Source organism: Chelonia mydas, chromosome 9, assembly GCF_015237465.2.
Source record: "Chelonia mydas isolate rCheMyd1 chromosome 9, rCheMyd1.pri.v2, whole genome shotgun sequence".
Classification (NCBI taxonomy): Eukaryota; Metazoa; Chordata; order Testudines; family Cheloniidae; genus Chelonia; species Chelonia mydas.
Window position 1 is genome coordinate 92062331 of NC_057855.1, and position 26918 is coordinate 92089248.

A 26918-nucleotide genomic window follows, 5' to 3' on the forward strand; every position below is an offset into this window, starting at 1 on the left:
TCCCAAAACTGTGTGAGAGCTGAGCATAGAATGGCTGACAGACTATCAGGGACTGATTCAAAGGCTATTTAAAGATCCCCCGTTTTACTTCAGTTGCCTAGATCATTTCTAATGATCCCCAAAAAGCAGAAGGATTTTGAATTAGTTTGTATACAATGAGTAATTGTCGCCAAAGATACCTGAGGGCACATGGACATAGATGGGAATAAATTAGACAACAAACAGATTCAAAATTCCTTGATTGAGTTGAGGCAGTTAGTTATAAAATTGTAAGAAATTTATGACCTTCCACATTCATATTTTCAGGGAACATCTTCAACAGCTATAATAAATTGCAAGTTTGATTCAGGATGAGTTTTCTACCATTAGACTGGTTAATAAATGTGAGAATCCCATCAGCCCTGACTCTTCGTATGCAAGCCCCTGAAATCGCATTGCTGTCTAATCACATTTCCCTGTTTTAGAATGAGATTGGCGGTGTCCGACATGGCAATATAAATTGTTATGTAGCTTTCTATGCTTCTGATCACCCCATTATTTAGTTGTTAAATTAAAAGCTTACAAGGTTATATTGTGAATTTAAAGTGTTAATGTGGCCAATGTGACTAGAAAACTGAAGGTCTCTGATTTTGCTCAAATGAGGTATCTTTGAGCCAGTGAACAATGGCTTATAAAAAGCAGTGTCTATCTGGGGAGTTTGGTGAAGTAAATAAGAAAATGATCTGAATTCTGTCCCAGTCCACAGCACATTACACAAAGGTGGCTCTGGCCTTCTCCATTAGAAATTGAAATAAACGATTAATCCCTTGATGTTTTTAGCATACAAAAGAGGGATGATACTGTTCCAAGATATAATGGCCGGAATTAATCATTAACATGACCAGAGGTAACAAGTTGGCAAGAAGATGGATGCAAGTGGGTATTTGGCACAGCAGGGAAGGAAGGGATTTCAGGGAATCGGGATGAGACCCCTCATTCTCAGAGTGGATCTGCATCAACCGGGGCCTTGGCTAGAGTGCCCTAGGGGCAATGATCTTTAAGGCACCATATGTCAACTGAACATATCCATGGCATATCTTGCAGCATCCAGAACACAGCAGAGACTCTGACCCTTAGCGTACAGGATTTAATAGACTTATTTGTATTGTCATGACTGCACAAGTCCAGATTTTCCTAACCCTTTTGGCAATGTGTTGTTGTTGGGGGAGAAATATAAAGTGCAAGCAGATACTTACTATCCTATTTTGTTCTGCACTTATTAACAGTCCCCAGATAGCTTGAGCAGTAAGGAATTTTGAAAACCAGCGGCAATGCTTACTGATCAAAGACCTCCCGAAACCAACTGTGTTCAATGGTTAGTCAGTCAGTAAAAGGCCTCTTTACCCTACAAATGTGACTTGAGTCACGAGACCAAATTTCAACTCAGTCAGTTGTCCCTGATCTGGTTGCAATATTCACTGGCTGAATGGTGCCTTTTAAGTCAGGTTAGGGTCTTGGATATGCCTGGTTGCAGAACACAGTTAAAACATAGGCCAGATCTACTTACATGAGTATAACTCTGCCACTCAAGGGTGTGAAAAATCCACACCCCGAGCAACGGAGTTATACCAACCTAACCCCGGGTGTACACAGCGTTATGTTGATGGGAGAGCTTCTCCTATCAACATAGCTACCACCTCTCAGGGAGAAGGATTAACTATTAACTATTATCTCGGGGGAGGTATAGCTCAGTGGTTTGAGCATTGGCCTGCTAAACCCAGGGTTGTGAGTTCAATCCTTGAGGGGGCCATTTAGGGATCTGGGGCAAAAATTGGGGATTGGTCCTGCTTTGAGCAGGGGGTTGGACTAGATGACCTCCTGAGGTCCCTTCCAACCCTGATATTCTATGAACTACGCCATTGGGAGAGTTGGCGTAGTAGTGTCCTCACTAAAGTACTGCAGTATCATACATGAAGACAAGCCCATAGTTAGGAACTGCTTGAATCATGTGATAATAGGATTACAGGTCAACCATATAATAACCAAGGACCCCCTAACTCAGTATTATTTGTAGCAGAGAGGGGCTCTTTGTTTTCTGCTTCTCTCTGAAATGTTTCCCTACATGCTATTTGTTTACCACTTTTATAACCCATTAAAATACTGTTGTAAGCAACTGGGTGGTCAGTTGGGGTCAGTCCTTAGTCATGTTGTGCAGATAATCAAAACTACCTTTGTTCCGGGCACTGCTGAATCTGCACTTGCGGCTCCAAATGGACCTTGTTTTTCATTGTTGTATTTCAAAGGAACCTCTGTCTTTGAAATGAGAGACCCAAATGCACATGTGGCCTTCCCTCTGCTGGTATGTGCATGTCGGAGAGAAATATCTTCAGGACACTGTTCCTCTGTGCCTCATCTTCATCCCCATGTTTGAGCTTCATTTTTAGTTTTCCTTTCCTTCACATTTATCCTTCTACGGGGATGTACGTGTATGCCACAGCATTGCTTGTACTATTGCTTTCCCTTTCCTTATCGGATACTAGATTATGTACCTTGTGACAAGCTATTAAAGGCTTTCCTTCCTAAAGTAAATTAGCAGGACAATCTATTAAGAAGGAATCTGTGACCGCTTTTTGCTAGGAAAAAAATAAGTTGAGTTAGGTGCGTCATTAGATTGATTTTAACATGCAGAGGTGATTTTAATTTTTAAAATTATATTATGACTTTGAAATGTGGAGGTCTTGAAGTGTTCTGGCCAGATTACCTACTATCAGCATTTTCAGCAGGTAGGAACTTGTCAGGTTGGCTTTTTCTGTAATGGCTCTGTCAAATTAACTAGAAATACAAGATACGAAGTGACAAGGTTATTTATACAAACGAACCCTGCTTGCACTCAACAGATCTGCATAACTGTTCTTGAAGAGAAGCTGCATCACAGTTATACAGTAAGTAGGAAATATGGCTACGCTATAGTGAAGCTTTTAATTTATATAAGCTCCCTCAGAAGTTCCTGAAGGAAAAAGGACATTTCTTTTTAGATCTTCTCTGCTCTATCTGGCCTGTGACAATGTCAGAGGTTTTGGCTCACGTAGAGTTTCATGTGAACCTTTCTTTCCAGGTTTGCTTCACATTGGTTGACACCCCTTGAATTCCAGACTTGATTGGGCACAACACTCACCTTTTCAAATGACTGCAGATTTTTGAAGACTTGCCTCTTAATGTTTGCCCCCAAATGGGTGCAAGGCTGTTATTCTGAATGTGAACCAATGCAATGCTGAGACTACAGGCTGACAGAATGTATAGATAGCACTACAGGATAGAGAATTCTCTTCCTGCCCTGCTTCCCACTCACCACAGTGGAATGGAATGCCCTAAGGAAGCTAAACGGTTATGCTTCCATTATTCCGGGTGGAGTCAAACTGGAGACAAGGTGGAGCCTTTGGTGTCATCAGAGGGGCAGCATGGTGGTGTGGCCCGTAGTTCCTCCCTTATATTGATTCACAGGCCTAACAGTCCTATATATGTGGTACACAGATAGCCTAGCTGCTACAAAAGCCCATGAAAAGGTAGTTGCAGTGGAGTATCTATTTTACACACAGCCATCAGATTTATTCCTTTTCCGAGGGCCTTTACACGAAGACAGTTTTTTACTTGGGATTTGCTTTTGGGGTTCAGCATTTGGTCCTAAGATTTGTGTGACCTCCCCCTGTTCGTCTCAAGGAAAGGCTAGCTCTGACTCATAATGATGATTTTTAAAGTCCAAATTATTTAACTGTTCAGCAGGGAAATAATTAACATGCTCCTCTGATGGGATTATGGGCAGATTTTTGGAATTGCAGGTGGAACACTGCTTGCAAAGCCCCTTATGAAAAATCCTATAGGGCTTAATCGGTGAAAAATCAGGTTTTATAGGCACTTGAAGGTATCTCATAAGAAGATCTCTAGATCCTTATGAGATCTCATGGAGAGTGATATCCTTTCAATGGATTGGCTAGACCATACTAAAAAAGTTTGTAGCAGGGACATAATTCCATATAAAGGGCTTCCTTTTAAATACCCACAAAGCCACCTTATTGTCCTTCCTCAAACACCTACTTAAAATTCTTCTCTGCCATGATACCAACAGAAAATGTGATATTAGTTGGAGAGCTAAGACCACGGCTTATCATGCTGAGCAGAATCATCATCTTGTTTCCTTGTGCTTCTCCAGTCTGTTTGTTGTTTTGTGCTGTTGCCTCTTGTTTTATACTTAGATTGTAAACTCTTTGGGACAGGGCCCATCTCTGTAATATGTATACAGTGCCAAACACAATGGGGCAGTATCTCCTCGATGTTTCCACAATACAGATAATAATAAATGGGTCAAAAAGAGTATATAAATCTAAAGTTTATAATGTTGTCTTAAATTCTATAGAATTTTTTCCTATAAAGGATGACTATATTTTTCCCCATTACCTGATCCCTGGAGATGAATGGTAGCACCATAAACAAACCCTGGTTTCCTGAATTGAAGCTAGATGTTGAGAGATTCCAGCCAGGAAAGAGTCAAGAAAATTCAGTAGCTAAAAGTGGGAAATGAAAACGTGCTCTTAATAAAGCCTGAAATCAATAACCAACATTATGATTATTTGTCAACACCCCCCATTTTAATTAATGATGTCAGAAAGTAGTGTGTAGTGCATCCCTGAAGTGACATTTTCTAATGCCTACATTGTCTGCCAGCGTTGTTCAGATGTTGCATTGGGAGATTGTATCTCAGTGATGTCTTGGCACAATGTAAAGGTAATTTATTTTTCTTTTAAGATATGAGGGCATTTTCATTTGTGGAGCGGGTTACTCTGTTTTTGTTTTAGAATGGCGCAGACACTTCAAAAACAGTGAATTCATTCTGCATTGGGTGGAATTTTCATTTTAGTGGGAGGGGAACAGCACAAGCCATAAACTTCATTGGCCAAAATATTGCCCCTAAAAGAGGAATTACTGTAAGACTAACCATCTAAAATTCACTAAAGTTTTCAGATTATCCATCTCTTATTTGTATCTGTAGAAGCCAAATATTTGATGTAAATGGATTCACATTCACAAATAATTTATTGCTCAGATTGTCTGACCTATGTTACCTACTTTTTGTGAATATTCACCTAGGCCCTTTTGTCTGGGCATTGTCCATTTGACTGGAAATGCTTTAATCTGAACCGATAGACACTTTCCAAGCTGAAAAATAAATATATAGCTTTAAAATTTAATTGTTCTACATGTTTTATCACATAGTCAACTGAAGGTATCAGCATTTAAACTGGCATTAAGATAACAGAGGGACAATAATGAAAATTTAAAGTGATCACATTTACTTTCAGCTCACAAAGATGTTATCTATTCAGATAACAGCTGAAAATAAATGACAAAAAAGAACATTGTGAACAGGACAGTTGTCTTTGCTATTCATGCACTATCTAAATAACCAGTAAACTGTTTGTCATTTAAGAGTTACGTAAAGGTGAGAGATATGCCAAAGACAATGCAATTCTGCACAATAATAATTTCACAAGATGGAACAATACAGACTGTAGGGAAAATAACTTTTTATATTTAATAAACTAGCCCAGTTCAGTACAAGCATATTATCTCAGTTAGGTGAGAATGTTAAAGATAACAGGCTAAATTCAATCTCTGTGCAAATCCATTGCATTAAATAGACTTAACACCAGAGACGGATTTGACTAGTACACGTAACAGGAGGAAAAGGAATACATTTTTGTGGTAGCATCTACCAGTACTATCTGACTTGGGTGGGAAGTAATGTTCCAAGTTGGAGTTGGGGCTGGTTCCTTGCTTTTCAGTAGACTTTTTTCAGACTCACATAAAAAAAGAGGTGTCAAAGACATTTTTATCACCCAGTCCATCTCCTTGATAATGCACGGTTTCCACTACAGTACGTATTTCTAAAATTTCCCTATTCTTAAAGGTATCACTAGATGAGGCCTCTACCACGTCAGTGGGGAGATTGGTCCATGACCTAACAGACCTCACAGCTAAGATGACACACTTCATCTCACTTGCCCCCCATCCCTCCAAAAAGAGAGAGTGAGAAATTTTGTCTAAATTGACATGTTCCCACAGAAAGTTTCAGTTTTGATTAACAATTAAGTAAATGAAAACAGTTACATTTCCAACACTAAACTGAGAAACCTACCCAAGAAATAAGCTAGCTGAATATTGTGATTAATTTGCTTGTCAGTAACATTTTTCACTCTAACATTTTATATCTGTTCTCATTTCCCCCTAACCATGTTTTCTTTAATCGGACTGATAACATTATTTGAGGGAAGGGTTAAACTCTTTCCAGATAGAGGCTGACTTTTCCTTATATCCAGCTGCTAAATTGTATTCATAAACTACACGACATTAAAAACTTTTCCAGTATTTTTTCCATGTAAAGATGACAAAGCATAAGAGCATCTTTATGAGCAGGGGTTGCTAGGTCACCTTTTACTAGGGTTGAGACCTTTATGGAGAGGAATTCTGGGAGATGTAGTTTGCCAGTAGGAACTGATAGGAGGCAAGTCCCAGAGGCCTCAATGTGACTGTACTGGGGATATATTAACAGTTGCCTTAGGATCACAAGGAGAGGACCCCTGAATGAGGGAAAGACCTGGGGGTGGGGTTCTCAACAGGAAGTGCTGGAAGACCAGGGCTGATGAAACTGATGGATGGGTGCTCCCTGCCAAGAGAACTAAGGAAGCATTGAGTACAAAAAGAGGTCGGGGTGAGTGGGGAGAACCTGGGAGGAGGCATGATATAGAAATACCCTGCAGATGGGTGGAGCAAGAGGAAAAAGGCAACATAATACTGTTGTGGGCTGGAGGCTGAGCGGTGTTGTTAGTCCTTGTTGGGGCTTCCATTGAGGGTGTGAGAAAGCTTCCTCCTGGCCCCTGTGTGCTGAAAACATTTTGGACAAAAAACAAAGGAAATTCAACCACATATTTTCAGGGTTTTGGTTTTCCTATGAAAATGAGAACATTTTCAAGGAAAACAGACACTTTTCTGTGAAATATTTTCATTTTGTCAAAAAGTCCATTTTCCATTAAAAAATTGATGGACAATGTTTTGTCCAGCCTTAGTCTTTAATCTAATGCTTGCTCACTCACTCCATTTGTGCTGGTAGTTGTACATTCATTAGGAACTGAACTCTGACCACCAACTTCATTTAGATGCAGTAGGTTGTGAAGGTGTACTGGTATTGTAGCTACTTCCATTCACAATAGATCTGAAGCAAATTTACTCTGTGAACTGTCAAGAAGTGAAAGACTCTATTGGAGGTTTTTAACAACTGGTTAGACAAACACGAGTCAGGAATGATGTAGGTATACTTAATCCTGCCTCAGAATGGGAGTATATACTAGATGACATTTTGAGTTCCGTCCCAGCCCTACATTTCTGTGATATTACATTACCACTTTCCTTAGTCATCCAGCCACCTATTTAATTCAAGGTAACCAGACGTTGCTTAGCGCCAGTAAAGACATCATTTTTCTAGGGGTTATTTTTTGTGTGTGTGATAAAATAAGTTTCTGGTATAGTAACCAGTAGAATATTAAATATTACCACAGAAGTGCCTTAAGACTCATAGACACTGATCCGCTACTGTGAAACTAGTTCTAGTTCACAGTTCTTAAACACTTTAATTCCATCGCTTGGGCTTGATTCAGCAGGGACTACTTCTGACTTTCCAACACAGAGAAGTTTGCATATTGATTTAAGGCAGTAGCTCCTTCTCCCCCCACCCCCAACACACACTTCCCTTTGGTCTAATCTCTCCTTCTTTCTCACAGATTTTTGTCCCGGATTCGTTAAGCAATCGATATTGTGATCAAACACCACACAATGAATTTTTCGGCTTCCAGTCACACATCCGCTTTAGCTTGTGGTTGAATACATGTTTCCACAAAAGCTTTTGTGTATGGTCTCCTTCTCATGATAAGCATTAAAAAGGCCCTGAGGCAAAAATGCTCAGTGATCTTTATTCCTACTTCATTAAATTGGTGGAAGAAAATAAACACTATTTATTTTGAAAATGTAATTGACTTTCAGAAAAAAAAAAAATCTCATTATGCCAGGCAGGGGTCTGAACACAGACTCCTTTAATTTTTTCTAATGAGTTAAATAAATTGTCTAATACAAGATTGTTTCAGGTACAATAGACCAGAAAATACTCAGACAAGAAGTTTAGCAAGGCATAATTAGTAAGCTGTTAAAATGACCCTCTTTGTGTAGCAAGTCAGAATGAGTGCTTTAGTTTCACATTAGTTTTTGGATGTTAAGAGCTCAATGGCTATGGAATTTTAACAGTAGCTCAGTCTTTAAATTTAAATAAGCAATAGTGAGAATTTTAAAGGGCATATACAGGAAGCGGTATGAAACATGAAAAACGAACTTCCTTCTAGCAGAAGAATTCATAAACTATCACAAAAAGAGAACATTTTGTAACATGCAAAATATTCCAAAGAGCAGGTTGCATTCATTATACACTCCATTAGTAAGCACTGTTGGTACAGTTAGACATTTCAGTGCCAGATCTAAGTCCAATGCCAGTAGAAGGTCGTTGGAGAATAAATTGTATTCCACATCACCATGACTTTATGATCAATTGCTCATTTTGCCACTTGAGCATTGGGAGAGAAATTTTATAATCCTAAAGTTATTTGGGTTAGCTGCTTGGAGTGTTGTAATTTACAAAAAAGTTTCTAAAGTACCTCATTTTTATTTTTATTTTTTGAGCTGGGAAGAATTTATCAAACAAATACTGTATATGTGCCAAAGTACCTTACATGAGATTTGAATACCTCTGAACACAGCAGTGCCAGAGACATATTGAACCGAGTATGCCCGCCTTAAACTAACAAACAAAACACAGAATTTTATTTTTAAAATGAAATAACCTAGACTGGACAAACCATGCCTTTTAAAACTTTCTCTGTTCCACATGTTGGATCTCAGAGTGTTTATCTTAATGGGGAGCAACTTTTGGGAGGGCAGCCTTTATGCAGAGTAAATATTTTAGTGCAATGAATATGTAGCTGTTAGTGAATGTGATGACCTGCTTAATTGTTATGTGGCCTCCCATAATAAATGGACAAAACCAGTGGAATTGTGGCCTAGTGGATAGGGCACTAGTCTACAACTTGGGAGGCCAAGATTCAATTCCTCTCTTTGCCACAGGCTTCCTGTGTGACTTTGGTTAAGTCACATTGCCTCTGTGTCTCAGATCCCCATTTTACAGATGGGGGGGAGGGATAGTACTCCCTTATGTCCCCTGAGTGTTGTGAGAATAATAAATACATTAAAGATTGTGAGGTGCTCAGATACTAATGAACTTGTATGGCCTCAGTTACCAAAGGTGCAAGAACCACCATCGTGATTGGCCATCGTGACATGGGAAGGCACAGGGAGGGAGAGAGGTTCCTTCAGCTTAAGCATTTAGCACCTGACTGAAAATTTTGGCCTAAATGAAATGCTAGGAAATGTCATGCATCACCCCTGAGAAAAGTCAGGAAACCAACCTAATTGATGGCTATTGCATGCTAGCAGTTGTTGAGCAGTGGTGGTGGAGAAAGAGATTTCGTGGAATTTAAGGTTCTGTAAACAAACTCCAACTTCCATTTAATCAACAGGAGTTGTTCTAAACCCTGAGGAACACTCCCGGTGGGATTTGTACAGCCCTGTTTTCTTTTATAACATTACACAGGCCTCATTTGCCTTGCTACAGATTTATTCCTGAAGAACTCTCATCCAGTATGCATGAAAAGATGTCAGCTTAATGAAAGAGGTGCAGAGTTGACAGATACAGATTAGGTATTAATTAGCTGGACACCAGAATCATTACTGATCTCCAACCTTTCCTTAGGCTAAATGCCATCTCAGGCCGCTGGACTGCATTAAAAGAGCTATCTGCTAAGACCCAGTGACTGGCATCTGTTCTTGAGTCTGCTCTTCGTAACATCTCTGCCCTTTTCTGATATATTTCACATCTAAAGATGAAGTGGCCTCCTGGAGAAACTCAATAATTATCTCTAGGAAATGTGTGTGTAGCCTAAAAGGAATACATTAGTAACCATGTTCAGGTATGGTAAATCCAAGCCTATATATAATTTAAGTCAGGGTTTGTAGTAATGACGTGAACTATGAGAGAAAGCAATGGCTTTATTCCAAAGTTTCTTTTCATCGTCTCCTTCAGTATTGCCAACCTGAAACATTCAAAAATCATGAGTCAGGCCTCCCAAAATAACGAGAATAGTTTTCAAATTACGTGTTTTTTACGCCAATAAATTTTGGGATCTTTTTATTTGCCTTTTGGTGTAGAAGTATTTAGGGCTCACATTTCCGATCTTTTTTCAGCAACCACGAGCACTACAGACTTGCTGATATCCACGGGCAATAACCTAATTCCAGTGGCTGGGGCTTTTGTAAAAACAACACCAAATATTATGAGGCTTATGATAAAATCATGAGTTGGTAACTTGGCCATTTTAATACAGTGAGTAATATAGATCTCTGTGATGTAGTAGCATGGTCAGCTACCATCAGATCTCTCGGCTGACAAGTCACACCATCACCAAAAGAGTAATGAAGGAGCACGTATAGCCATGTCTATACTTCAGTATTAGAGGGCTTGATCCAGTGCCTATATGGGAATGGGAATATTTCCATTGACGTCCATAGGCATTGGATGAGGCCCAGAAATTGTAGCCTGAGTGTCCGCTCTATTACTTGTTTCATGTCAGTAGAACTCCATTGACTTCCGTGGAATTACACTGGCCTAAAGCCGCTGTAAAGGAGTTGAGAATGTGTACTGTGTATAGAATGCTAGAGAAAAGGGAATAAGAAACATGTAGGAAAGGTAGAAATAAAATATCTGTCAACATAGTATCAGATTCTAGAGCTGAGCACAAAGAAGCAACAAATCAGTGGGTTGTAACTCCCGGGAGGGGAGAAGCTCATAAAAGGCAATCAAAGGGGCTGCAAGGCATTGACAATTTTATTACAATCTAAAGCAAAGAAAATCTCTTTCCCATCCCCCACCTCTCCTTACCCTTCAAGGTCAAGTATTCTCTGTCAACCTATCAAAACACAAATAAATTTTATAGGCTCAGCACTCTTAGCATTGGTAGTTATTTTTAATCTTTTATAGTAAATGTAAGGGGCTCACCTTAATTTTTGATTTTGAATAAAGGGATGCCAACCTGAAAAGGTTGAGAAATTCTGTACTAGATCTTACTTTAAATGTCTCGGAGGTGGCTCACTCTAAGGCTTCTTGGCACAAAGCCTGTAGACTTCATTCAGTCCTTACTCAGGCAAAACTCTGATTAACATCAACAGGAACTTTGACTGAAAACGGGCTGCAGAATTTTGCTCTTTATTATTTGTCCGATTTCTCATGGCAACCTGAGACTTCCACTAACTTTTGTTTGATCTTTTATGTTCTCGCAAATCCAAATGAAGTAAGAGTTTGTTAAATACTGCCAGCATATCTTGCATATTAATATCCATGTTTAAATGGCCTTTTTAAAGCATCTGAATAGCACCTGGCACCAAATAATTTTTTCTGAAGACGGCTATATGGCATCATCATTTGAATTACGGTACTTAACCAGTTCAATTAGTGTAATTCAAACCTCATTTGGCAAGATGTTTCTTTAAATCTGGCTGGAAAGGAGGTACAGTACTAGTTACATGTACGCTTTATATTTTAGGAATTTTATAAATCAGTTATGTGCTCTTAAAAAGTAGTCTCGCTTCATATTTAAATCTGGCCTAAATTTTAACTTGCTGTAATTCCAGCTGCACACACAGAAGAAGGCTACACTATTGGCAGAATGGTACAAATCAAATAGTATTGATGCCAATCCTCAGGACAGAATCTCTCACTTCTCAACAGATGTCTGCCTACCTTAGAACCAGATACGAAATTATGACAGGGACAAAGTACCGCACTAACGACTCAGAACTTGCTTTACATGTATGCAGGCTTCTTGGGTCTAGTTGAATGGAAGTAAATAGGGCTACTTGCCCCTCTCCGGAGCATGGTGATGGGGAATGGTGGGAGCTCTATCTACTGGACAAAGCAGGTGAGTCAGTATGGGAGGGCAGTAATTTACGACTGGCCTTTAGCAGCTGTGAACTATTACCCCCTGAGAGCAAGGAGAGAGCAGGGAAGGAATTGCAGGTGAGGCTTGTCCTGGAGTAACAGTGCTTCCTAGCGCTGCACCTGGCATGGGGCAATATTCATCTCTTGCTGGGATCCACGCTCTAGGTCACCATCTAACCTGTGTGATGCATTTAGAACATTTGTATTCAAGTGAAAAAATGAATCATTTGAAATGTGTCAAAATGAAAAATAATCATTTCAAAAGAAATACCTTCACATCCACACTACTATTATCTCCTTCGGGGACAATTAGCCTAATTCATGACACAGCTAGGGGCTAGTTTTCACATTCATACAAAGGCTAGCAAAGTCTTTGAGACTTTCTCAGCCACATTACTGGAAGTTTTGACTGAGTAAAGACTTCAGGATTGGGCCTACAATTACCATTGCCGTTGTCCTTCTTACAGAAGATAATTAAGCAGCACAGGAAAATCCAACTGAAGGAGAGATATACCATAACCTGAAGGAAAATGGCTGTAAACTCAACTTTATATCAGCCACCACCTCCACCCTGCTGTACTCCTATGTTTTGTGGCACAGACAGCCTAGACTTACAGCAAGGGTTCCTCTTGCTCTTCTTTCTTGGTCATCGTTAAAACGTGACCTATTTCAAAAGGTTGGAGGATTTTCAGTCACTTACCCTTCTAGGGTCTGATCCAGTGCACATTGAACTGAATGGAAATCTTTAAAGTGTCTTCCTCTTCTGGTACAGCCAGCCATGCAGTTTGCTCTGCAGTGAAGAGTTGGCTTAGTTACTCAGAAACGTATAAAGTTGCATCCGATGAAGTGAGCTGTAGCTCACGAAAGCTTATGCTCAAATAAATTTGTTAGTCTCTAAGGTGCCACAAGTCCTCCTTTTCTTTTTTCATATAAAGTTGTCTGTATCATATCCAGCCTCTGGCTGGCTGGACACAGGCATGGTGTTTTAATGACAATCAAGACTCCCAAATGGTCTTCTCTGCTTTTATTTCTCTTGCTTTCCCTATCAGCTTATCTATTTTCATGGTCATGTTTTGCTATTTATTTGTTTGCGCAAGTAAAATTAAATTTCCCTGTTTTCTCCTCCTCTTTTATTTCCCCTGGTTGTTTTACATGGTGGCATCTGTATAATGCTGTGATTTTAATTACATGTTTAGCATGCAAATTGATAAGATAAGCTTGGGAGAAGGCAGTAAAAAGCCAAGACAAATTTAAACAAAAGTCCCCAGGTGTCTGTTAAAAGTTCTACAGTTTACCTTGCTATTTGACAGCATAGAGCATCTCTGTCCCTCCTCCGTAATTATGCTTATTCACATACACACCTAAAAGTAAGAAAACAAATATAAATGCGTGGAGACAATAGTATGGGTTATTTAATTCAGTCAGTACCTACTACCGTCTTAGAAACATATGGATTCAGATAAGAAGATATCTCATTCAAGATTAGGGGGGAAAGTTTTTTTTTTTCCTAGCAGCTCTTTAGAATCTGAATCAATTAAACAACCTAGGTATGCTTTAAAATCTAGAACTACAAGGAAACTGCATACATGATACACTACTATGATATATTGTATAGTGTGTATATATATATTGCAGATAGTCTATTACTGCATAGCTCCATATGCATGGAAGGCTTTTCCAGTGCCCAGGTCCTTTTTAAGCACATTGATCTTTCTGCTATGTGTGAGTGCAATCTGCATCTGATATCAGAATAGGTAGCTTTACAGTTGCCCAGCAACCACTTCTCAAATACAGTTGAGGGTGGAGCTCCAAGTTGTTCTCTTTCAGTTCTGCAGCCCAGTGGGCTCTGACAAATCTAAAATACTGTCTCCACTGTGTTTCCATTGATGGGGAAATATCTGGGCCCAATTCTTGGATTCAGATCAGCTGCGTTCAGTGCAAGGCCTGAGATGAGACAAAGGTGGCTATGTACCAACGTTATGCCCCTGATATTGGACTGCTCTAATTTACCAGTATGTTTACCAGTTAATAATGATCCCCCAAGGAATCCATATACGTGCTAGCCAGGGATTGCAGGAGTACAGAATCATCCTACCCACAACTTCCTTCTCCCCACCTCTGCCCCCATGCTGTGTTGCAAAAGGGATAGTGTGTAGCAGGCAGGAATCGTCTGGTGGCTGGTTAGCCATTTTAAAGCTCATTGACACCACTGAAGAAGCACCAAAGGATCAGAATAGGGCCAGGATCTGGCTTTCTGAATCAATGTTGCTGTTTCCCTAGCAGATCCAGTATCCATTCTCACTTCACTATCAGATTTCTGGATAGCTGTTTCTTTGTCTTCCCCTTTTATTTTAGATTCATCTTTGGCTTTTCCCTGCATGTTCTTTTTATGAGGGTCAGGCCAGAAGCCTCTGCAGCAGTATGAGTTTTATCTGAATATTATAGACATGCATCTCAGGAATCAGGCATATATGTTCCTGCTCTCTTTTGGCTTGTTGAAACTGACCTGAAATGGGTTCTTGGCTTTCCTGGCTCTGATGCCATCATATAACATTTCACTCTTCAAGTAGGCTTGAGTGCTCAAAATTCAGGGGTAACTACAGAAATGAAGGCTTGGTCTGAGCTGATCTTAAAATTACAGCTTCTGTGAGACTCCCACGGGATGGACTCCACTGGGTGAAAACAGATTTTCCACAAAAAGACAGTGAGAAACAGCTTATTTTCTGGCAAGCATTAAAGCAGGCAGTGGAGTAAGGCCATGGCATGTTGAATCAGGAGGATAATAGCTAGGCCTAATTCACTTTGTAAGCTGTGTAGCTTGGAGGCAGCAGAAGAGAGATTCTTTAAGTGGCTGACTTAATCTCAGGATCAAATTCTCCATGGATAGTTAATAGTGTACCCTTAATGAAGAACTGTATGGTGTGCATAGGTGCTGGAACTAGGGTTGCAAGGGTGCTGCCGCACCCCCCCCCCCCCCAGTTTTACGTGGTTTCCATCATATCCAGGGTTTACAGTTTGGTTCAATGGCTCTCAGCACCCCCACTATACAAATTGTTCCGGCGTCCCTGGTGATGTGCAGAAGTCTCCCAAACTTTACATGTAGTCACTAAAAGCAGAGATTATTCTAGCTCCATTTTCTAGAGCATTACAGCGTGCTATTTGGTAATCTGCCACTTTCCAAGCAAGCCCACAAATGTCTCAGAAATGACATTTTCCAAGTGCTTGCTGTTGAAAATCTCACAGTGAAGCACAACTGTTCCCCAGTGGATTCCTTGCCTATTCCAGAAGGGGCTGTACTGCTTTATACTCACCTTCCTGCAATAAAATAGCAGCATCATGCATGTTCCATCAGTTATTGCTTAATGTCAAACCCTTCATATATACTGCCCCAGAGATAACATTTGTCAGAAAAACTCCTATTGACTTCAGTGGACATAGGTTCAAACTCCTTATCTCCCCATTCCCACCCCGACAGATAGAGGTGCTGTATAGAGGTGCTGAGGTGTATAGTGGGGGTGCTGAGAGCCATTGAACCAAACTGTGAACCCTGTGTACGATGGAAACCACTTCAAGCCGGGGTGCGGCAGCACCCCTCGTTCCAGCATCTATGCCGCCGAATGTTCCCAGCTGCCTTCTCCATCATGGTAGAGAATTCCACTAACCTCTCTGAATCATAGACCTGGAACTTGAATATTACTTAGTTTGGGACCATGGATTAGATGTTCCTAAAACAATTTATATTTCCTGAAACAATACAAAAAGAAATGTCATTCCACAAATGAATCTGGGGACAGTTTTGTAGCTTTTCTTTCCAACCAATCTTGGACATGCATGAAGATACAGAGTGCTATACATTTCCCTTTTCTTTCCTGATTCAAAGTTCTTTCTGTTAGCATTTGCCTGTACTAGGCTATTTCAAATATCCCATGTTGGCACAGCAGAGAGTAATGGGCGTACCTCCATGTGGCAGAAACAGAAAGTTGCCTTATTAGATCAAGGATAATGGAGTGTTATGGTAGTAAACATCACTTGTATATTTGTACTTTATCTTACACTGAGGAAAAATCAACCCTTCCCAGTTTAATTGTTGCCCTTGTCTCTGATATGGCTCTTCCCCAAATTCTCTCTCTTAAGACAATGCAGATGTAATGTAATTAGGAATGCACAATAACAAGCAAGAAAAATATAAATATCACGAGAGATTATGGTTCAACAGTGCACCATGAAGGTAAATGACATTTTAAAAGCTACAGTATACTTTGCACTTTTAGACCACCTTCCCTCCTGTTATCTCAGATAATTTTCTAAACATTAATTAACTTAGACTCACAACACCCTGATGAGGTAGGCAAGTGTCTTACGTGGTGATTGTAGATTAAGAAACTGAGACAAATAGACATTAAATGATTTTCTAAGGTTATCAAGGACATGTATGGCAGAATTGGGATATCACACCACATTGTTTCCTAGATGTGCATTAGCCACAATATTATCTTTAAGAGAGAATAAGAAACTATTCTTCCTCTAACGAACTAACTGTTGTGAAGCCTGATTTAAAGCCCATTGAAGTCAATGGAGGATCAGACGCTTACTAAATCTAGAAATTTAATGTAATAAAAATGTTTTGTATTGCTTTTTGTAGAAAAAGCATTGACAAATAGTTGTTTACCAAATACGCTACTTTTCTCCAGCCCTTGCAAGCCTAAATTAATATTGAAAGACACATAACCTCTGGATGAAACAATATTATGCAACTGTTATACCTAAAATAGCACTTAGCTAAATACTGGTACATTTATTTGTTTTAGATTTTGCCAGATCATGTACATTACAATGAAACAAAACAAAGACTCATTCAATGCATTAACAGTCCAATTCCATACTAAATTTCATACTAAAAGTCCAAAGGAGTCACTTCTGTAGCAAATCTGGTAAGTGATGTCACATTTGTACCAGTATGATTGTGTCCCCTGGTTTACAAATTGTTCTCCCTTTTTAAAAGCTGTTAAGTATGCAGAAGTTGCCTGAGCTATATGGACTTCCTCATTAGGCTGATGAACTTCAGAGCAGTTGGGGCACCTTCCAAGTCTGAAGGAAAGACACATTATGCATTTCAATTGACGTTGGGCATAAAAGGGACACATTCCGAACATAATGTTCCAAATACTTCACCTCATCTTGACTACAAGGATATCTAAATCCTCCCGCGGCAAGCCACTCTTTCTTTTTGCATTTGCTATAAACTTACTTTTTATTCTAGAAAAGGCCTCTTTTGTGCCAAATTTGTCTCAAATATAATATAATTTATATAGGTTCTTATACTGCACTCATTGCTGTAGTATCTGAGCACCTTCCAGAAGTGCATTGTAATAGGGTGGCTTGCCTCTGTAAGGGCCCAGCCTATCCTAGTTACTCAGGAGATGCTCCTGAACAGGGACCTGAAGATTCCCTAAAGAGAGAAGCAGGAAGTGGATGGAAATGAGAAGGCCTGAGAGAGTTTCAGGAACAGCAGAGAAAAGAAGGAGCTGACTGCCAGAGAGAGAAAGCCTAGCATTAGCCTATGAAGAAATGCCCTAATGGCAAAGACAAAGACCAGCAGGGTACCTGCCTAATGTTCTTTGCATTTTGGTTTGTTGTTTTTGGAAAATACAGTCCTGCTGGAGCAGCTGGTGAGACTGACCTGTGCGGAGTTTAGTTGGGGATCCCCGAAGAAGGGGGAGACTGATGGCAGGAGGCCATGAAGGCGTGCTCTGGAAGAGACCACGCTCTGACATGCATTCACACGACTAGCATCTGTTACCTGTTGTTTGTTCTCTCATCCTCTCCTCACGGGGAGAGGTGTGTACAGTGGAGTACTTTGATTTGCGGAGCTTTTTTATGCATGTATGTTAGAGAAGGTAGGTCAGAGAAATGCACCTTGTACTTGGAGTGGAAGATGAGGAGGTCTGTGATGGTCCTGAATTCCTGGGGGCATTCATGCCACATCTCAGGCTGGCCCCCGAGAAGTGGAGACGACAGAGGATAACCTCTGATCTAACTCTGGCTATATCTGACTGTGCTCAGATACTTAATAATCTTTACTCAATCTCCAATTTTCTCTTCTCTAAGATCTTTCTCAGTAGTTTAGACATGTCAGCCACAGACCTTCCAAGCCACCCTAGATATATTTAAGCAAGTGATTGGATGGATGTCTGTTTTTATTATGCATGACTGCTAAAAGACATTTCTTAGGAAGCCTCTTATTTTCCATTTTAATAAGTCTCAGCCAGAAGACAGATTCTCTTATTGATTTTAGTATTAAGAGAATATACTGCAGTTTCAGCTTGGAGGCTTGAGGCAGGGAAAGAGCCTGACAAGCATTAGTATTCCTTGGACAAAGTTCTGAATGGGCTCTAAAGTACTGTTGCTGGCATGTCTGCAGATCTATGCACTACAAAGAACTGACACTCATTTTTACTGCTGAACTCTTATGGCCAGCTTCTGTGGCCAGCTTCTACTGACTTCCTTGAGTGGTGTATGTGGAGCTCTGAGGGTTGGATTTGGCCCTTAGGGTTGTATGGATTCCTTCCACACCTTAGTGTCCCCATCACAGAAATGTCTATACTTTTTTCTCTTAATTTCTAAATGATTTTTCAATGAAAGATTTTTATAAGCAACAGATAAATGGCCAAACTAGCCCACTATACACTGCAAGGGGTGTAGCAGATGTGTTTTCCCTGGCAAGGAAGGAATCTTCCTAACCAGGTCTGGAGTCTATGGGCTAAGCTGGAGTTATAGGATACCTAGGCTTTGAGATTCATTTTTCTGCCTCCATAAGTAGAAATGGCGTATGCCCGAAAGACTGTGTTCTGTGGGGCTGGACATGCTTCCTGTTGGGCAGATGCCAGTGACACCTGGTGCATGGACTTACACATTCATGGTTCCTCCCTCTGAGCACTGTATTCCATGCTAGGAGAGTTCCTGGAATCTATCTGTGTTATATATTCATATCTGGTAGTTGGATTTATATTGGAAAGTAGAAGAGTATTTGTTTGAAGAGAAGGAAGACAAAAGACGGGGGGGAGGGGGGCATATTCTGATGGGAATTCCAGGTATATAGTATGCAGGGCGTGGGGCGGGGGGGGGGAACATGCCTCAGAGCTTTTATGAATCTAATAATTTGGTGTAATGCATTTTCCCTGGACTTTCCACCTGTAAGAGAAAATTGCTTATTCCAAAGTCAACAGTGCAACCTGACATTTGCATTGCATTTCATTACTTTGGGTTATATGCTATACATACAATGTGATGTAACTGGACAGAACTTAACCTCTGTGATAGGGAATCCTGACTTTGAGTACCGAAAGGCTAACGTGAATTGATGTATGAAGGGCATTTTTCCCAGCAGGTGGAAGCAGGCATACTTTTCTTTCCAAGTGGGGAGAAATAAGAATGTGTTTAATAAATATTCTTGACTGCTTACAATTCTGGCAGTGAAGCATGTAGGCCACTGTCCCTCAGGTACAATAATCTGCTTCTTGGGAACCCACAGATATATTAAAAATGGAGTACTTTTGCAAACAAATAATACAACATATTGCAGACAATATGCCATTTTGTGTGGTTAAATCACATTTTATGTGATGTGACATGATTTTATACGGATCAATGGGATGTCAACGTTGCATAATAATATATAAGCAGTTTTAAGAAGGGGAAAAATTGTGCTCCATTGCAATTTTAGCTGTTTTAGTCACAGGAATTATGATGCATATAAACCACTGCAGGAGTGGTTGACCCAGATATGTTAAGGGCAGGACGGAGAGGGGATGAGATGGAGAAAACATTTAGGGAAGCCATAGTTTAGAAGAAGGAATAGCTGGATGGCTTATTTCCTTTTCTTACCCGTGCTCCTTGTCCAGTTATCTTACCTGTCTCTCCATGTTTTTTTGGACCTGGATTTTTGAGGTGAGCTGTCTACTCCTGCACATAAGCCATACCAGTTAGAACATAATTGATATAAATCTCTGCATTATGTAATTGTATTGTAGCAGCACCTACTAGTCCCAGCCATGGACTAGGGCCCTCTTATGTTAGGTGCTGTACAAACACAGAACAAAAAGATGGTCCTTGCTCCAAAGAGCTTAAAACTAGGCCATGATTCTGGAAGCTGCTCTGGGAAGGACCAGAGCCTTAGAAATTAAGGCTGGAATTTTGAAAAGTACCGAAGGGAGTTGGGCAAACCCTAAATATCGATGATTAGCATGGAAAAGATGAGTTGGTGCTCATATGAATGCCTCCAGACAGCTATATATGATATCAGTGCCAGGTTCTCTTTATTCTTTCTCAGAGGCTTAAATGTGCATCTAAGAACCTGGCAGGCTCTTGTGGATATGGACCAAACAGAAAGCAATATTTCAAATCAAGCTCCCTGGCATTCAGTGGAAAGAGTAAATGATTTATGTAGTTGCATTTTGCCTGTTGTCTGCACACAAAGAAAGGCTGAGTACCAACTTCTATTCTGGCCTCCTTCTTTCTTCATAACTTCCTCAAGTCAAGCAAATTCTTTTTCAGCTCTCTACTATAGCAGATAACGGCATAACAAGAACCAATGGTTGGAAAAATTCGAAATTGTGAATAAGGCTCAAATGTTTAACAGTGAGGGTAAGTGACCACTGGAATAATTGACCAGCGGAAAGGAGACATCACTCAAAATCTTTAAATCAAGATTGGCTGTCTTTCTAAAAGAGATCTTCCAGTTCAGCTATAAATTATTGGGCATGATGAAGGAATTGCTGGGTAACAGTCCATTGCCTGTGTTATGTCGGTGGTCAGACTAGAAGATCACAATTGTCCATTTTGGTCTTAAAGCTGATGCTTCTATTCCATTTCCCACCCTTAGTCTCAGCTGACAGGTGTGTGTTTTGTTGTTTTAATTTAAATGGGGCAAAACTGGCTCAACAGTTCTTGTATGGTTCGCTAGGAAGAGTACAATGATTTCTCGGATTTGTAGTTCCCGTAGGAGGCATAAGCCATGAAGGGTCCACTGAGCTGCTTTGTCTGCCCCATATCTAAATATTGCGCTGGGCTAGCTAATTGTTGTTGGATGTTCCTTCAACCCCACTGCATTGAAACGAAGACTAACCTGGTAACCCAAGGCCCCAGAGAGGCATTGTGATGGACACTCAATTCGCACTGCAGCTAAGATCCTGTGAGGATTTAGCTGTCGAGTATTGTGCAGCTCCATGTGTGGACATTTATGCACATAACTGAAAAACTTTTCATATAACCATACATTACAGCTTTGAAAACCTTGTGTGGCATCCGTGCTGGGTTGACAGCCCTGGTAAGTGGCATCCTCTATTTAGTTACAGGGCAGCAATGGGGCCAACCTTCCCACTCACACTACACTGTCTCAGCTGGAAGTAAGATCTTTGGCAGAGGAAATAAAAACTAAGTGAAAGTTGTATGGCAGCATCTTCACTACTGATATCTTCCTAGTTTAAGGTGTGAGGGAAATGAACTGAGCATTGAAGTGTTCAGAATGATGCAGTTAATAGGCTTTGTGTATGTTACTCCCACATGCAATTTTGAAAAAAAATTACTCCCTCATCTCTGGCTTGCCTGATTGTCTTCTTGCTTACACTGGTGTAAATCAAGAGTGTGTCTACGATTGCCAGTAGAATGATACTGGTGTAACGGAGTGAAGAATCAGGCCCTAAGTGTTCATTTTGTTCAACAGCTGGTCAGTAAACAAAGCTGGCAGCTATTTGACTAGAATCTCTGAAATATTTCAGACTATGATCTTTTTATTCCCTTATTTCTGGTAAGGGCTGTTTATGAATGCTGCAATCACAAATAGAAATGATACAGGCAAAGTCAATTGAGCAGCAATATTGTCATTTCATGGAAGAGTTTTCAGTATTAACAACAGAATGGAATTTATTACATTGCTTACCTTTGGAAACCATCCTTTCTGTTTTCCCTTCCTCATGGGCAGCTACTTTATGACTCAATAGCCTGGAGTATAAAGATATGAAAATGTAATCCTATAACAGTTGGGATTCAACTACCCTATGGAGTGGGGGGGAAATCATTCAGCTCAGTGAGAAGTCCAAACACTATAATTAAGATAACACTTCATTTGACAAGTGAATATGGGCTGGACCCACTGTCATTTTGGAGCTGCTCTTTTTTTCTCCCATCATTCATTTTAAATCTCCTGTACAGCCAAATACCACTGCTCATTTACTCTGTGGTAGAACACCACTGATGCTGATCTATGAATCAACCAGACAGGGAGGATATATTAGCCGCAGTGTAGTTGGTACCTGCTTTACTACCAGGGGACTAACTACAAGTGAAAGTCTGATTATCAACTATGATCAGGACATTGACTCCACAGTGGAGACCATTTCATGTACTGTGTGCTGGGTAATACCATGAAAGGACTCCATGCCTGTAAAAATAAACTGGGCCTTATTAAGAGAACTATTTACAGGGATGCTGCAACTGCAGCTCATATTCTAGCCATGTGTACACAAACTGACTTCCTGGTATCTCCTTCATACTCTTTCGTCCTGCAACCTGTGCTCCTCCCTCCCTGACTTTCCCTTCCTATATGTAATTGAGGGAGGAGGTTTCTTTTGAGTAGTAGCTCTTTGGGGTTTGTAATCAGGCAGATACTAAAGGTAAAGTAAAGTGTTTGGAATTATAAAGAGAGCTTTTCCTCCTGTGATCTGAACACAGTTTCTGTGGAACCAATCCTGTTTTGCTTTCTGTGCCCTGCTGGAGGGAGACTGACTGTTTAGACTAACAAGACAGTGTGAGATGGGCAGCAAAAACTGCTCAGGTTATCTCCAATTTTACACTGTAAACAACAGAGAGTTAATCCTTTTTCTACTCACATTCTTTTTTCAAAGTACCTCTTCCAGGTAAAGGAACAAGATTAGTCACTGGAAGGATTGAGACCCAGATCCTCAAAGGTATTTGAGTGCCTAACTTCCATGCAGCCGGGTTCCTAGCTTTGCCAGAGACTTGTTCTACGACCTTGGACAAGTCACTTAAGATCACATCCTGGTTCCACTGAAGCCAATGGAAAATTTCCTATTGACTTCAGTGGAGTCAAGATTCTATCTCAATATGCGTCTGTGTTCACATCTGTAAAATGGTCGTAGCTCACAAGATTGTCGAGAAGCTTGATTCTGTAATGTTAAAAGACATGATTAATGTTGGAAGTGCAAATTATTTTGGTATCTTTGAGTAATGTGTTAGATACCATGACCAAACCAGAAGAATTGCCCATAAGCTCTGGATTCTCCAAAGCACTTATGCTTGATTCACGAAAGCCTAAGAGCTCATTTCAACCACAGGAGCAGGAGAGCTGGAGTTTACCTGCAAAGTACAGAAATGAAATCCAGGCTGACTTTCACAGAATGGTACCCACATCTAATGTAATGCATATAAGTAATTCACTGACATATTACAGCTAGATTCTGAGCTTTGGATGTATGCAGATATCCCACACCTGAAATAAAAATGTAATAGAAATCAGTAAAACTTTACGCAACTGATCCAAAACTCACTGAAGTTAATAGAAAGTCTCCCAATGACTCCACTAGGTATTGGATCAGGCCTCAAATTACCAAACGTGACTGGCCAAGTACTATCTCGGCTACTTTCCTCATGTTATACCTCTTTCCCTTCCCTTTGTCTCTTTCTGTTTAGCAAAATCTATCACATCATGGGTGCTACTGAAAATAATTTAATAATAATTATTATTTTATATGTGATTATTTGTGCAAATTTGGACCTTATGTTTTTTGTAGGCAAAACAAATTCTCAACCCTAATTATAGTTTGCTAGAACATATTATTTTGAATTTGAATTTGCTATAAGAGCCAATTGATTTATCTACAGTATTGCATATGCTTTCTTTCAGGAAATACAAACTAAGATATCAATGCAAATTGCTTTCCTTTTTTCATAACAGCTGCTGCCTGGGCTGAACGAGGGAGTTATGTATGCATATATATCTTATAAATATCATATGCCTGTCAGGATATCTGTTTGATTTGACTCCTGGTAGTCAGACAAATTAATATCAAAGGAGGGAATTAAGGGAGAAAACCACAGTCAAGAGACAGACAAGAATTCTGGAGGAAACCAGGGAAAAGCTGTTTATTGGGGAATACCCCCTATTTGGTTCCATCTGGGCTAGGATGGTTTATTCTTTCCAAGGCTAAGCGTAGGATCAAAGGGAATTCTGAACCTACTGGACTCAGGAAGGAGGAGAGGGGAGTGGGTTATCAGCATACGGAAGCTGACACCCAGATTGCCAGAGATAGGTTTAATGTCATAGTGTGCGCCTGTGTTGTAGTGCCCCCTGCTGGCTGAGCATGACACTGCAGGTGCTCCTTGCCTTAGTTTCCCTTAGTTTTCTGTCTCTCCCAGGGATTTACATGACTCGGCCCCCTGGCTGGGCCATTCCTAGGGTTCAACTCCCCTTCCAGGGCAACAAATTTCACACAAACGAAAATGCTTCAGTCTCCCTCTGGGTTCAGTTCCCAGCCCCTTGTGGGGTACCTTTAAGTTGCTCTGGGATGATCCTGGCTCCAAGGCTTTCCACAGGAACCCAACTGGCTCCCTTTGGTTCCTCATCCACACTGTTTTCTTAGCCTTTTATGAGGCCTGGGTGTTTCAGGCTGTCACCTGACCCCAATTAGTCCAGCCCCTTAGGCTGGGAGGCCGCTAATGACACAGGCGAGGGTTATTATAGAGGGCTGGCTAGCCCCAGGCATACCGGCCCATAAAGTGACAGGCCACTCTTTTACAGGGAACATGCTGTGAGAAGGACAAGCTGGGTTCCCAACTGAGAGATGGGAGTAAACTGGTGCTCCCCGAGTTACGGGTAGAGAGGTTAAGTTTTGGTAAGCAAGTTTGCGTCTAGGCCGTTCATTGTGCTAATCCATTTTCCTGACTGCCTTGTACCCTTGAGGAATGAATAAATAATGCTTTGTGTCAAAGAGGCTGTTTCTGTGTCATTGCAGATAGATGCTGTCACAGGCCGCCGAAAGGAAACTCATATGGATGCTCAAACTGAATTCAGCCTGTGTCCTTAGCATGGCTGGGAGACGAGGAGAGGTGGGGTGGTACAGCTCAGAGCTCCAGCCTGGGAGTTGTTGGACTGTGTGTTTCCACCCAGAGTGAGGGTGCAGGAAGCCTGACCTGTCACCTAAGCGGCGCACCTGAGCGGGACTAAAAGGGGTCTAAGGCACAGTTTGCCTGGTCGTTGGACACTGCATTATATCTATAGTGACCTAATTTACTGTTTTCATCACTATGAATCATAGATAAGGAACCCTTTAAAAAAAGAAAAGTCTACATTTTGTAAGCAACATAAAACTGTCGTCTGCTTTTAATGTCATTAACTACTCCTTTTTCTTTTCTTAAAGGAAGCCTAGTGTGGGAGGGTAACACAATTTCATAGAAAAAACACTTTTCTTTTATTTAAATGGAAGAGTTCAAGGTGCCCAAAGGAAAATGTATCATTATGGTTATGTCTTTTCCAGCTGAATGACTATCCATCCAGATTATGTGCCTCTAGAATGCATACTTTGAATTTTCTCTGTAATGATTGTGGAGACGTTGTGAGTCATTACTTTGATTTTAAGAGTTGTTACAAATAAAAAATTAAGGCAAAATGTTCTATTGTGTATATATGAATCATACTATTCTTACTAATGGATACTTGGGAAGGATGGCTTAAAGGATGTGAATGTGAAACTATATCTTTATTGAATAATTCTTATATGACAGTGCCCATTCATGGCATAGATTTAGAAATTTAAAATTTCTCAAAGATTAACCTGTTAATCATTACTATTTCTTTATACAGGGTCACTGGATTGCAGGATGCATTTTACTGATGTAAAAGAAGCCAGGGACAAATATATTCTTTTGGCATGAGTTCAAGGAATCATGTATTGCCAGTATATAACTTGGTGTGATTGCAATTAATAAGAGGTAAACAATGTGCAATGTTTCACACATTGCCCTCATGAATATTCATTTTATGACTTCTGCGCTTGGTCTAGAATTCTTGATTTCCTCCCCCACACGCTACCCGCTTCTTTTGATATATTCCTAATAAAATATCCTCTTCATTGACACTATTTGCCTGGGAGCTGTTAGAAAAAAATATTGTGGATGGAAAGACTTGTTGCCTCAGTGTCCCTTCAAATTTTCCTCTGCGGAATCCTGATTCAAAGTGTCATTTCCTTTCAGGCTAAACGCTTCGAGCTGCACGATCTATTGAAACAAGTCCACAACCCGGCCTGTTGGTTCTGAGTCCACGGACTCTCCCCTCTACGTAATTAAACCACTCTCAATGAGTGGCGGCAGCTATGTCGATGGGAGAGCGTCTCTGGCTGACAGCGCTGTCCACACTGGAGCTGCTCTCGGTATAACTTATGTCACTCAGAGGGCTGTTTTTTCACACCCAACAGCGGCATAAGTTCTACCGACAAACGCTAGTGTAGACATAGTCTGACTCTGTGCGTGTGTGCGTGCGCACTGTTCCTTAAGTACTTGACTGACTCCCTGTGATCCCAAGGAAGTCCCTCCATGGCAGTTCCATGCAGCCGGGCTCTGCAATGGTTTGGTGGAAGTCAAGGGAGCATGATGAGACAGAACCAGGGAGTACATTGCCCTCCAAAGCTGAACAATATCTGCCTGGAAGGTAATGCTGTTTGCTGTCAAAGAGGGGGCTGAGAGCCGATGCTACCACAGCTCCATATGGGAGAGGGAGGCTGAGCCC

The 26918-nt window shown here is 40.6% G+C and overlaps 2 long non-coding RNA genes across 4 annotated transcripts in view; one reads left to right on the plus strand and one right to left on the minus strand.

Moving 5' to 3' along the window:
* The window catches only part of LOC122461752, a 179078-nt gene extending 153280 nt beyond the window's left edge, over positions 1–25798 (plus strand). For all 3 annotated transcript variants that reach the window (XR_006283908.1, XR_006283907.1, XR_006283909.1), the window contains exon 3: positions 25150–25798. This is a non-coding gene — a long non-coding RNA (uncharacterized LOC122461752). The remainder of the gene's footprint in view (positions 1–25149) is intronic.
* Positions 11070–13488, minus strand: LOC119567016. The gene is made up of 3 exons (XR_005226651.2): positions 13417–13488; positions 12822–12911; positions 11070–12299 (listed from the first exon to the last, which is right to left on the minus strand). It is a non-coding gene; the product is annotated as an uncharacterized LOC119567016 (long non-coding RNA).
* Positions 25799–26918: the final 1120 nt, after the last annotated feature.